Source organism: Octopus bimaculoides, chromosome 2, assembly GCF_001194135.2.
Source record: "Octopus bimaculoides isolate UCB-OBI-ISO-001 chromosome 2, ASM119413v2, whole genome shotgun sequence".
NCBI classification, from domain to species: domain Eukaryota; kingdom Metazoa; phylum Mollusca; class Cephalopoda; order Octopoda; family Octopodidae; genus Octopus; species Octopus bimaculoides.
The window spans coordinates 144,859,402-144,871,697 of NC_068982.1; the positions used below are offsets into that span (position 1 = coordinate 144,859,402).

General features: G+C 37.1%; 1 protein-coding gene across 1 annotated transcript in view; it reads left to right on the forward strand.

Annotated features, from left to right (window-relative positions):
* The first annotated feature begins 912 nt into the window (after positions 1-912).
* Positions 913-12,296, forward strand: part of LOC106880289 (uncharacterized) — a 27,345-nt gene continuing 15,961 nt past the window's right edge. Inside the window, exon 1 of the mRNA XM_014930160.2 lies at positions 913-1,324. The gene's annotated coding sequence lies outside the window, so the exon portion shown is untranslated. The remainder of the gene's footprint in view (positions 1,325-12,296) is intronic.

A 12,296-nucleotide genomic window follows, 5' to 3' on the forward strand; every position in this document is an offset into this window, starting at 1 on the left:
TCAGAACAGCTAATAATACCTCAAGAGGAAGGAAAAGGGCAAGCAACTGGGAAAACTTATTTCTTTTTTTTTTTTGTTGTGTGCTTGTGTTTCGTACAACGGATATTACAATTATGAAAGAATTTTCCCCCCTTAGGTACCCTTTCCCTTCTCCGTGAGGTACTGATTGATATTCCGAAAGTCCATCATTTCCATTACCTCACTTTAATATCTGATTAAAAACAAGTTTCGTAAGAAGGCGTTTTATTTTGAAATTTGGCGTGGATTATCTTATGTAAACTTCTGTGATGTAAACCGATCCAGTCACCTGACAACTGAGATAAAAGAAAAAATGCAAACGGTATTGCTGCTCATCCCAGATTCATCAGAGCCATAATTTTCGGTGAATTAAAAAAAAGAAAAAGCTCCTTCTTTCAGAAAGTATTTTACTTCGAATTTAGAGTTAAGCTATTGAGTTAGATACTTAACCTTTGTCTTAAAGGTTGTTTGTACTTAGGGAATTTTTAAAAAATGTTAAAAGTATAAAAAAATGAAGGTAGCAGCTGGTTGAATTAACTGAATGTTGATGATGGCATCAGTTCCCGGCCTTGTGTTGTATCTCAAGCAAAAGGCACTTGTTATAGCACATCGCGATTAGCAACAAAACTTTTTTTTTTATAACTGATTAATTTTTTTTCGGTTGTTACCAATGCTGGAATCACGTTTTTCTTTGTTTAAAACCAACTGGATAAATTCAATGTTTCCAAGACGCTTAACGAGTCAAGTTTTTCTTTTTCTTTTTTTATATAGGCACTTTCTCGTTAATACAGTGGAGAGAGAGAGAGAGAGAGAGAGAGAGAGAGAGAGAGAGAGAGAGAGAGAGAGAGAATGAAAAAACACTCGCAAAATACGCTGAAACAGAGCCTGGAGAATTTATTCCGAAGTATTAGAAACAATGGAATTCATCATCCAATCATTTAAAAAGCGGTAAATTTATCCGAAAACATTATCATGGTTCCTTAAAATTCATAAAGTTTACTTTCAGTAAATAATTCAAATGCAAGCATTTTGCTTATTAATTCATGATAAGATTGTATCGTTATAAAATCAATAATCTCTAGAGAAAGAAAGAATATCACAACCGAAAAATTCGATACAAAAACGAGAACTGCAAATGGAATGAATTTATTTGGAGGATATTTTCAGCTTGCACCGGTTAGAACGGAAATAGGCATTGTAGGCTTTTTGGAGGGTTGTAAACATACATACTTCACCTTTTTTAAAAATTAAATATTTTCCTAGTGCTTCTTATTAAAATTTGGTGTATATATTTCCATCATGATTGGTAAGTTTTAATATGATTTTCTTTAAATTTCTAATACGTATCTATTTAAGGAATTCTGTAACAAAGATGTGTTACTTACCTAATATATATCTAATTTCGGCGATCTCTTTATTGTCTGCCTTTTTTCTTCGTTTCGAGAACCTGTTGTGAACCTTTTATTCATTTCTATCGTTACAATCAAACCAATTAATTATACTTAGAATATATTTTCATCCAGCATTGCTTTTCGTTTTATTCCCAAGAATTTCTATATTCGGCGAATCTTAAAGATTTGCTTATGTTTCCATATCATTATCTCTTTTTATTTATTTATTTTTGATTTTTGCAATTTAGTCTGAGAAAGAGGATCAATGCCCATTGCCTTTTTAGACCCTTTTCGACTAGGGTATAGAGATAGTTCGATTAAGTTTAATACAGTCTACAGTCAGATACTTTAATCGTATTTTTATTTATCTATATGATTACCTTACAACTTCACTCTAATATTGAACAACAATTTCAAAGAACATACCTGAATTATGAATGTATTCCAGCGATGAAGAAATATAATTCTTTCGTCTGTTATCTTCGATTTGAATCCGTGTTCAGATCTGTATTTTTTCTTCTTAATTCAATGTTTTCATATCTATCAGAATTTCAGGTTTATTATTGAACCAATTCAGTAGAAATTTCAGAGCGATTATAAGCTTTATTCTTGTACAGATTCTAAACTCTGAGTTTGTTTAGCTGATAGTTCTAGCTGATTAAGTGACCGAATACAGGTTCCTTTGTTAGCTCATTCGGGCTTGCTGTGATTTATGAAACAGACGGGGTGCCCAGAAAGGGTAGTATAATCCATGATAGATCTAATTGTTTATCTATTGTTATTGTTTCAAAGTGAGTGCTCTTTGAGTGTTTATGCATCATATTGCCCTTTACTCCGTCTTTTGTGTGTGACGGGAACGTTGTAGAGGTGTTGTGTGCAATTTCTAGTAATTTTGTATTATGCAATTATGCATATGTTGTTCACTGTACTCCTTGGTTGCATTTGATATTCTTTGATGTTGCTGGATAGAAGAGAGATGGGGAATATGGAACGTCTTAGCTTTACTCTGTTTCGAACTAAGTTTCTAACGGGTTGATATAGGGTTTAACTTGGTAGATAGAGGTAACTGTGATGCCTGCATTATGGAGCTGTGTGTTTTTGGAAGTTTGGGCTGGTTGTGGAAGTATAAGTTAAAAAGTATGTTTAATCTGCAGTATTCTTTTTGGAAAAGCACATACTTTAGACCTAAGCGTAAGTTTAATAGTCCAAGAGAAAACTTACCAGTTACTATGTGGTGCTTCGTTTTTTTTTTTGTATGGCTAAGAGGAGGAACTCTAATGGCCATGACTCTTTTCAGGGACTCCAAGACTGGTGGAGGAAGAGGAGGAATTTGTCCTGAGACTGGAAACATAGCCTGAATGTTTGCAAGAGTGAACTCTGACAAAAGCATTCAAAGGAGAGGTAGAGGTGCCGAACTGGGCAATAGATTAACCCTTCAACTAGAAAAGGAATGGTACCTCTCACTGGCTTCCACACAATTTCTCTCTATCTACCAATTTCACTAACAATACTTTGATCAACCCAGTGCTGTGCAGTGGGATTGAACTGTCCTGTATTCTTTATGTGAGGTTTGTGAGTAGTGTGATAGTTGAGTCTAGTAGTCTGAATTTATGTTTTGAGTTAGCAAGGGGAATGTGTATGTTAGTGATATCAAGAAATTTCCTGGATATGCAAAGGTACCAATTTGTTGCCACAAAAAGCTCCATTCCCCACAGTCACTATCACTGCACCTTTAGGCATCCTGATACATTTGTAGCATCATAAAAAACAACTACAGCACCATCCTGGTAACACTATCTCTCCTAACAGAGATAAAGGGGACATATATGTTGTTATAGCAGTGATATTGTTTACTTTATTGTTTCTATCAATACTATGTTGGGTTGCACATTACTAGAGATTTGTACAAAAACATAGCTACTGATTTGTACTGATTGATTCCACCATGCCTGCTTCTGGTTTGGTTACCTCCAAATATATACAGATTAAAAAACAACCTGGAGTAGGAAGTCACAAAGCAGACCCAGACTGATATACTGCATTTATACAGTTGACATCTCCATGGTAATGTGCACTTTCTGGCCTTGTATTAGAGTTCATCATCATCATCATCGTTTAACATCCACTTTCCATGCTAGCATGGGTTGGACGATTTGACTGAGGACTGGTTGACCAGGTGGCTACACCAGGCTCCAATCTGATTTGGCAGAGTTTCTACAGCTGGATGCCCTGTAGAAACTCTGCCAAATCAGATTGGAGCCTGGTGGATTGCACCTTGATATTTTTACTAACTACTTTGTGCTGTAGGTTTGCTTGATCAGGGTTGGGTGGAGATATGCAATAATAACAACTGTAATTTGATTAAGTTGTTAAAGAATTCCACTAATAGCAGCCAAACCGCCCTCAGATTACACTCTACTATCTTAAAAATGAGAAGGGTACATTGGATAATGTGGTCCTAGTTACACTACTTGGTAAAAGACAGGATCAAGGTTTGAATCCCCTTGATCATAAGTCCACTGGATCAGAGCTGAACTGGGGTTAAACAACAACTAGAGGATTTGTATTTTTTTTTAGTGGGAGGGAGAGTAAGGTATGGTTCTTGTTCAGAAGTGCTTATATCATTACTTGGAATATAGACACATTAATTCTCTTTAATCCTGCTCTGCTATTGTTGAGATATGTGTTTATCTGTTCATCATTATCATCATCATCATCATTTAATATCTATTGTCCTTGCTGGCATGAGTTGGACAGTTGGACCAGGGCTGGTAAGCTGGAAGGCTGCACCAGACTCCAGTCCGATTTGGCATGGTTTCTACAGCTGGATGACCTTCCTAAAGCCAACCATTCTGAGAGTGTAATGGGTGTTTTTACATGCCACTAGCATGGGTGCCATTTGCGTGACATCAGTATCTGTCACCTATCTTGGCTTGATAGGTCTTCTCAAGCATGGCATAATGCCAAAGGTCTTGGTCATTTATCATTGCCTCCGTGAGGCCCGACACTCGAAAGGCGTTTTTCATGTGCCACTGGCATTGGCCACCTTGTGTTACAAAAAAAATGAAAACAACATAAAGGAAACATATTACATACACTCATGCATGCACAAATATATAAACAAGGAAACAGAATGAAGTATGAGCCATGGAAATGGTTAATAATGATGTTAGCAGTGAATGTCAGGTATAGTCAAATACAGTGAAAGAAATTATTTTTTCTCATCTTCATCTTCATTTTCCATGTGAGCATGGGTTTGATAGGTTTTGTCCAGCACGGCATCTCACCACATGTTACAATCCCATGTTAACCTCTTTGGGAAATTCAGCATCCTGAGATCAGCCTCATGTCTTCCTCTTCTGAAAGGTTTCTTCCATTTGGATTACCCGGTACTTCTTTACGTAACTGCATTTCTCTTTATATTCCACATATCTGTCCCATCACAGTCTATTCACTCACCACAATTGATTCCTCTTATACTCTCAGTTCATTTGTCCTATCTTTACACATCCAGCAGGAGCATTCTTGCTACATTTTAAAATCTTAAATTAGAGTAGCTAAGTAAGCATAATTTACTTAATGTTCAGTTTGAACTATTGCGGGTTTTTGTTTGCTGTAGGAAATATGAAGAGGAAAGATTTTTGCTGAGAGATAAACAGAGGAGCAGAGCCTTTTACAGTAGTATGAAGTAGAAAAAGGACCTGGCTAAATGCAGGGTCAGCTTCTGAATGATGCAGAGCTATGAAAAATGTATTAAATAACTGTATTTTACATGGATATGTGACAAACATGAGGGTCAAGTGAATTGAAGGAGGTTGTTGTCATTTATCTCCATGTCAATTGTTCATTCCAGCAATGACCACTTAGTCTTTTTTTATCTGGTAGAGTATCTTGGACTATAATATTCAATGTGTCCTTTTTTAAGATGGTAGGATTTTATTTAAGGAACATTTAGCTGCTATTTCTAGTGGGTTAAGTGATTGCATAGCGCAGTGGTTTTCAACCATTTTTTTTTATCAGAAAGGGGTTTCAGATTCCAGAATTATTGAAACTTTGAATTAAGAAAATTTACTTGAAGTTATATGATTTCTGTATATTGTTATACTCAACATTATCTGTCGGTTATGCTGGGATGATTAAAATATGTTCTTTATGATGAGAACCAACAGAGATCTGATTGAGCAAACTTATGGTGAAAGCATTCTAGCTGTGACCCTCTCATCTTTCTTATTAAATGTATCCTTCCTCTTTTTAAGATAATATTTTGTGGAAGATTTTGTTTCTATTTCTGTCAGGCTGGAGAATTACATAATGGCTCACATTTACTTGGGATTAACATGCCAAGCTCTAGGTTAGCTCTGATCAAACAGAGCTTTGATCAAAGATCTTCTCATCTCTTTTCCTGATATTGTGTATTTAGGATTACACTGTCCAGTGAGTCCTTCACTATTTTAGGAGGTATAGGTGTTTTTTGTGGGAAATTTGGCTGCTATTTCTAGTGTCAACTTGGGATAGCTCCTCTTTCTCCTCTGCATTCTCCTTATTCAGTGACCCCTTCTTCCTTTTAGGTGTCAGTGAAGGCAAGTATGTTGCTATCATTCAGCACACAGTTTTCCATAACAATGTTTTGTTTTGCTTCTTCCTGACATACTGCTTTGCATTCCATACCTCTGCTCCTCCATTGCAAAGTATTGACAAACATATTTTCAGTTTCTCTTCTAGGTTCTTTGCTTCTCCTTCGTTGGAACCTTTCTCTATTGACAGATCTAATCTATGACTTGCAGAAAGTTATGAAGGACAAACTCTCAGTTGCCCTCTGTTTTGTAAATCTCTTACCTCTACTTTGCACTTAACTAAGGACTTGCCGACATATATATCTCACCTGGTACTTCTTTGAATCTACATACATCTAACAGAGGGATCTTTCAGCTTCCATACCTTTCTTCTCTAAGTTGTCTTGTGCCTTTGAGTTTGTCTAGCTCTTATTCTGAGGCTGTTGAGCTCTTGTCTTTGCTGAGTATTACAAATTTTCACTGAAGCAGGAATTAATATTCACAACCAGTTACCTGTCTCATTTCCTGCTCCAGCTGACTTCTGTTTTTGCTGATTGTTAGGTAATTAGGTAACTGGTAAGTTTTCTAAAGTTAGTATTGCAATACACATCACCCGCCAAAATTAGGTCATTTGCATCTCAGATCTTTGAGAAACATGATCTTTCTTCATATCTGTAGCCTCTAAATACTTTGGAGTAGACACCATGATGTTGTTGAAACATGTCTGTGCAAATCACCACCCCTAATTACAAGTTCAGTGTTATTCATTGTAGTGATAATCTGTAAGAGGTTCTCATAGAAATGGTCTTTTTGCTCATTTTGCTAGTCCTGATAGGGGTGCTTATTCAAAGATAACCATTACTGTGTTACCTTTGATAAGTTTTAGCTTGATTATTCTGTTAGATATTCTAACTACTTCAGTTAATTCATTCATTTCTCTGCCAATAATGTCTGCTTCACCTACCACAGCAGTGTACTTAAATTTGTATTTTTGCTTCTTGCTTGTGAAGTGTCTGGCTGAGGCTCCTTTCCACCTTACCTCTTGTACTCAGCACACATTTAATTTCTTCTACTCTTAGCCAACTGGTGAAAGTGACAAACATGTCTCTTGTTTATATCAGTCAAATCAAAGACTAGATCAGATCCCATACTGCATTTTCTAAAGTTTCAATTAATTGATTTTATTTGGTGGGGTTATCTTGTTAGTTCTGTTTAGATATTAAACTTCTCGAGAGGGAGTTTTTGTTTATTACTTTCTTCAATAATCCCTGTTAATCAGTTTTGCAACTCACTATATTATATATGTGAGACCCTGTTGTATTTGGACTTGGTATTTTTTATGCTGTCTATTCAGATTAACTGCTCTTCTAGTCGGATTGTCTTCACTATGACTCACAGAATTTACACCTTTTCTCTGCAGAATTTTGTTCAGAGTTAGTGCTCTCTCAATCATGTGATCTTTATGATGCTTGAGGAGATGCTTCTCTCCATATTGCTGCTATAGGTGCTCACAGTGCAGTGATAGAAAGTGAGGAGCTTACAGTGGATTGGCAAGTTTGTTTGGAGTGTTTAAATACTTAAACTAGTTTCATTTTGAGTTGTAATGTGTAGGTACTGTTGTGTTGGCAGGCTAGTGTATTTAATAACCAGCTGGTTGAGAATCTCTTGGGACTGTTGCAGTTACACATCTGGGGTAGATTGCTGTGAATAAGCACAGGTGTTTGATAGAGGGAGTCTCCATGACAGTAGGTAAAGGGTAGGAATTTAGCTAAGGTTGAGTGAATGACAATTGTTGTTGTCTGACTCCAAGTGAACTTCGATTGAATGGATCCAAGATCAAAGGCATCTACTTAGAACTACTCACGTAAACATGTAGAAGCTCCCTTTATGTCTTATGTTCTCAGGGTAGTTGGAGTAATCATGAAAGGTCATATTTGTCATGATGGGGGTAGGGCAGGAAATTGGGGACCCACACATTTTCTGAGCAGGGATATTTTCACTTCCCCAACCTCCTGGTTTTTGCTACTGATTTGATCCTCCTACAGCAGCAACTGCAGCAGACTTAAATATAATCCCTTTTTGTTGTTTAGCCTCCGTCTCAATTCTGTTTGAGCAGATCTAGGGCCAGAAGTGTTTGAGTTGTGACAACTTTATCTTTTTTATAGTTACCTAGGTCTATTGAATGTTTTTGTTTATTTTTAAAACATGCAAGTATGAGGTATGTTTAGTTGTTATTACTAGCTTGTTAAATGACTGTAGCAGTGCTTTTATTTTTGTGTTTTTGATTGGAGAATGGAGTAGAATGGGGACTAACAAAAATAAATGACTTTGTTGTTCTATGGCAGTCACGATTGTGGAAAGATCCAGTTTCTTTGAAAAGATTCTATTTCACTGGTTCCTTTGAAGACCAAAACAACTAATTCCCACCTCTGGTTTTACTTACAGCATAATTACTATTTCAAAATATTGTATCCTTTATAAGGGGCAGCCATGGTTATGTGGTTGCAAAGTTCACTTCACAACCACACAGTTATTGCTTTGGATTCCTCACTTTGTGTGGCTTCTTGTGCAAGTGTCTCATTCTCCTTGATGTAAACAGGTACTGCAGAATTACTAACAACTCCTTGCTCTAAGCATGCAGCACTGTAAGACTGACAACTTAGTCTGAAGTGCTGAGATCAAATTCTTTTGTGAGCCTAAAGAAGACAATGGGGAACCACTTCAGTGTAATTTTTACTCTAGAATCACCACATAAAGACTGGTTCTTTATTGATGCTCCACCAGGCAAATGGAAGATGCATGCATGTATGTATGTGTGTGTGTGTGTGTGTGTGTATTTATATATTTATGTATAATAAAAGTATAAACAAACAAACAACTCGTATGAGGTCAAATTACGACATTTATATATATATAAACATAAGGGTGAAATTGTTACAGGAGTATAGATTACAAGAAGTCGATAAGGCATTAATTGATTAAAGTTCATAATCATTATGGTATATGCCAGTGCTCTCCCAGAACGCTTACATGGTAAGTCTGAATTATTAGTATAGGTCAGATGGAATGTACTGAGACAGATTTTCTATGGCTAGATGCACTTCTTGTCTCACAAACCCTCATCTGCTTCCAAGATTAGTAATATTTCCCCATAGTTAGACAAGTTTTTCATTGAAGATTAGAAACAAGCAAAATTCCTTGTATGACTGATACTTGTTTGCAGTCATCACATGATGTCAAGACAAGGGTACACAAACACACATGCTCATGCACATACACAAACATTCATGCATACATGCATGCTTCTTTTACTTTCCTGGCCTGTGACTATAATAGAAGACACTTGCCAAAGGTGTTGTGCAGTTTGACTGAACTCTAGGCTATATGGTTGGGAAGCAACCTTCTTAACCACACTTGTGCTTAGTCACACCAGCATTCCTCCTTGACTGAGTGAAGGTGCATTTCAGAGAGCAAGTGGTGGCTTTATTTATACATGTACATATCATCGTCATCATCGTTTAACATCCAGTTTCCATGCTAGTATGGGTTGGACAATTTGACTGAGGACTGGCGAACCAGATGGCTTCATCAGGCTCCAATCTGATCTGGCAGAGTTTCTACAGCTGGATGCCCTTCCTAACGCCAACCACTCCGAGAGTGTAGTGGGTGCTTTTACGTGCCACCGGCATGAGACCCAGTCAGGCGGTACTGGCAATGGCCATGCTCAAAATGGTGTTTTTTACGTCCCACCTACACAGGAGCCAGTCCAGCGGCACTGGCAATGACCTTGCTCGAATGTTTTTTCATGTGCCACCGGCACAAGTGCCAGTACGGCGATGCTGGTAACGATCATGCTCAAATGGTGCTATTTATGTGCCACTGGCATGGAAGCCAGTCAGCTGCTCTGGCAATGATCATGCTCGGACGGTGCTGTTAGCGCTCCACTGGCACAGGTGCCAGTCATCGAATTTAGTTCAATTATGATTTCGATTTCGATATATATATCAAATGGATTAGTCAGAGGAAGAAGGCAGTACTGTGACCATTTTCGAGGCCTTTATAGCTGGTTAGGAGAAGGAAGTTATCCTTAGATGAAAGACCTAGTTCAAATGATTTGAACAGAGTTGACCCTACTAGAGGTATGCAAGGGCAAGTGTCTTCTACTATAACCTCTGGCCACCTAAAACCTTGTGAGTGGATTTGGTAGACAGAAATTGAAAGAAGTCCATTGTATATATATATATGTGTGTGTGCGCATGTGTGTTTGTGTTTGCCCTCCACCGCTGCTTAGTGTATTTACATCCCCATAACCTAATAGTTCGGCAAAAGGGACTGATACAATAAGTACCAGGTTTTAAAAAAACAAGTACTGGGGTCAGTTCATTTGACTAAAAATTCTTCATGGTTGCAGTTTAATGACTAAAACAAGTGAAAGATAAAAGATCTGATCCTCTGCCCCTATCCTCCTCACCTGTTCCTCTTCTCCCATATCCATCATATTCACCTCTTGTATCTTGAGGTAATGTCCTGACAAAATATCACCACCACCATCTTCTCTCCTTTTCCATCTTGGTCGCCATATATCTCCTCTACAGCAAGACACCTGATCCTATCCCTCTGTCAGACAATTGCCTCTCAACACTTTGGTGTAGGCCACCTCCCTCATTAATTGTTGTGTTGATGCCCCCAAGCGAAGAGTAGGATCTCCCAAGACATATAAATAGAGGTAGTCTGGCCGTAGTAGGGGTGTTGAGTAGAGATCATCCGAAGGTGCTAGATCGCAATAGTATTGTGATATAACAGTGGCGACGAGGATTTTGTAGCTCACACAGCCACTGTGTAGTATTGAGACATAACAATAATACACCCTACTTGAATCAAAGAATCTTGTCTTGTCAGCTGCTTGGTGATGTCTCTTGTGTGAATGACATGAAAAAGCACCCAAACCCACTGTAAAGTGGTTAGCTTTACGAAAGGCATCCGGCTGTAGAAATCATGTGAAAACAGACATTGAAGCTCAATGCAGTTCTCTGACCTGTTGGACCGTCAAACTATCTTACTCATGCCAGCATGGAATATGAACACTAAATGATGATGATGATGATGATAAAGATAGAATTTACTTAGGCATAATTTAGACTTTAGAGGGACAACATTGAATTGTTTAAGACTTGTATATTAATCAAATATTTTTGCCAACTTACAAGTTTGGTATCATCATCATCATCATTTAACGTCCGCTTTCCATGCTGGCATGGGTTGGACGGTTTGACTGGGGATTGGTGAGCCAGATGGCTGCACTAATAGTGTAATCATTCAGCTGGTTAAAATCCTTCTCTGTTCAAAAGATGGTCTTGATATCAAACAAAAGAACTAATGATTATGTGGGGTTGTTTTCTGTTAAACATCTGAAGTATTTCTTTGCCAGTGGGTGATGGTGGTTGATGGTAGTGCTTGTGGTATTGGGGTCAAATTCCTCTTTTGGCAAAACTATGGACTCCTCCCTTCTTGTTGAATATGTACAAAGATTTAACTATAATCTCTTTTCTTTCTTATATGCAAATTCAATACCAGTTTTCTTTTTTTTGCTTGTTTCCTTAGCAATTAAAAATAATAAAGAAATAGCAAGAACAACAATTTTGTTTAACAAGATTGTTAAAGATATTTATCAGGGTCTTTACATGTCTGGAGCACATCCCTATCAAAAAATCTACTGGTCATTATGCAAACACGGGTAAAATAAAATAAAATAAAATAAAATAAAATCAAAACAAAACAAAACACTACTCCCCCATCGACCACCACACATCAACTTATTATTTATGATATTAATTGTTATATTTCCTTTCTGTTTCTATTTGTTTATTTCTTTACATGTGTGTTCATTTTTTCCTTTCCTTCAATTTCCCTTCCATCTCATTTGTTCTTTTTCCGGTAAAACTCTTTTTCGAATTTTGTTTCTTCATTTCTCACAGATATATATGACTATTTCACTCTGTTTTTCTCAGGACCCCTATAACACTTTCTTATTCTCCCCTCACCCCTTCCTTTTTAATACTCCCAGAAATATAAATAACACACACACACAAAAAAAAACCCAAAGCAAAGAAATTGTCTAAAGTGTAATTTATTCCCAGATTAGAAAAGAACGAAAAAAAGATTTTATTCTTCTTTTAAATACAAATTAAAACGAAAAATAAAACCCACACTCATCTCAAATTAAATTATAAAATAAAATCTGATCATCAATAACAACAAACAAGTGTTGTGAAAAGTGGCCAGAAACCAGGGCTCCCAAAATGTACAGCTACCCTGCTTTTCTTCTTTTCCAAAT